Raw genomic sequence first — 1,939 nt, forward strand, 5'->3', positions numbered from 1 at the left:
ACTCCATCTTTAGATAGTGGTGGTGACTCTCACTTGTGTACATGCTGGTGGAGTGGGCTTTGCTCATACAGAATAGGCTTTCTAGAGTGCTTGTCAGAGGCTGCATTCTGACTCTGGTTAGGAAGGTTGTAGTGAAGGAGGAAGAAAAAACAGCGGGGCTGGATTCATATGAGGCAGCTCTGACAGCATATAATATAAACATATAAGGCAGTTTCTTCTTTCAGGCAGACCTAGATTTGACTCCTAGCCTTGCCATTCACAAACTGTGAGACAAGTTGCTTCACCTCTGTGAGCTTCAGTTTCCCATATGTTTGTATTCTAATCTGTTTCTCACTTGCGTTTTACTCACAGCCCTAAGTGCCCACCATGTCTGGCATGAACTTGTGCTTAGTAAATGCTTCTACCTGCCTCCTCCCCTAGTCTACCCAACCTAAAGAGTAGAAGGGCCTGGAGAAGACCCTCCTGCATCTGAAGGAGGGAATTTTAGCCTCAGCATGAGCTTTATGGGAACTTCCGTAGACAGTAATGCTGCTTCTCTGAGCGGCAATCTGTAGACTTTGTCTGAAGCTGCCTCATCAGGGGAGACTTTGATATTTAATGTTTGGTTACATCTCTGCTTTATCTAAGAAGTAAAAGATAGTGCTTTACATCCCTTCAGGGAATGAAATACCTGCTTCTCAGCCTCCTGTAGCCTTGCCCCATTCCTTTTTTGCCTTTGAGTAGGTCACTTGGAGCACCACCTATTCCGAGGAGCCCTTGGTGTTTGCAGGGGCTTCTGATTGTTTGACTCAGGTTTCTTTACTGTGTAAAGGTTTTGTGCTTGTATCTGTCTAGGTCTTCTCTTTGGAATTTTTATTTTGGAATCCTGAAACACTGAGACAAGGTGATTTCTTTTTGAACTGTTTTTGGCTGTAGGCCAGTTTATCACTATGGCTACCACCACATAGAGTGGCAGGACATGGAAAGTAACTTCTGTGAGAAATTTGGGAAAGATGAAGGGGGAAGGGCAAAGAGGAGATTGACTTAAGGTCACATGGGAGAACAGATTTTATGAGCAGAATGACTTGATTTGGACAAAGCTTCATTTCCTATTTTTCCCTGAAATTCTTTTGTTCAGTAGACATGTTACATTATAGATGTGATGTACTTTTTTGTAGATCTTAGAATACTAACATAACTAAGTCAGATACAATTCTTGCTTAGAGTGTATCAGTTAATATAGACATTAATCCATTACAATAATATTTATATCAGTGTGTGTGTGTAAAATTACAGTTGTAATTTGTATATTGAAAAAGAGGAATCTGGTACCATGAGAACAGTTAGCAGATTTAACTGGATCCTGGCCTTGTGAAGGATTAAGGTAGATTCCCGTGAAAAAGTGATGTTGTTATGTGCCGTTGAGTTGCTTGTGACTCATAGTGACCCTTTGTACAACAGCCCTAAACTCTGCTCTGTCCTGTGCCAATCACACTGTCTCCAATACACCCATACCAATTACCCCTGTCAATGGATCAATCCACTTCATACAGGGCCTTCCTCTCCTGCGCTGTCCCTCCACCCTCCCAACATGATGACCCTCTCCAAGGACCAGTCCCTCCTTACAACATGTCCCGAGTGTGTTAGACGGAGCCTCAGAATCCTTGCCTTCAAGGAGCAGCCTGGCTTTACCCTCTCCAGGACGAACTTGTTTGTTTTCCTAGCAGTCCGTGGAGCCCTCAATACTCTTCTCCAGCACCATAGCTCAAAAGCATCAAATCTCCTTCTATCCTCCTTAGTCACTATCCAACTCTGATGCATAACAAGTGATAACAAAGACCATGGCCTATATCAGACACACCTTAGTCTCCAGAGATACACCGTTGCTCTTCAGTACTTTGGAGAGGTCCCTAACAGCAGACTTTCCCATCGCAATACGTCTTTTAATTTCCTGGCTACT

Source organism: Elephantulus edwardii, unplaced genomic scaffold, assembly GCF_000299155.1.
Source record: "Elephantulus edwardii isolate Elephantulus edwardi_28Jun2011 unplaced genomic scaffold, EleEdw1.0 scaffold00095, whole genome shotgun sequence".
Classification (NCBI taxonomy): domain Eukaryota; kingdom Metazoa; phylum Chordata; class Mammalia; order Macroscelidea; family Macroscelididae; genus Elephantulus; species Elephantulus edwardii.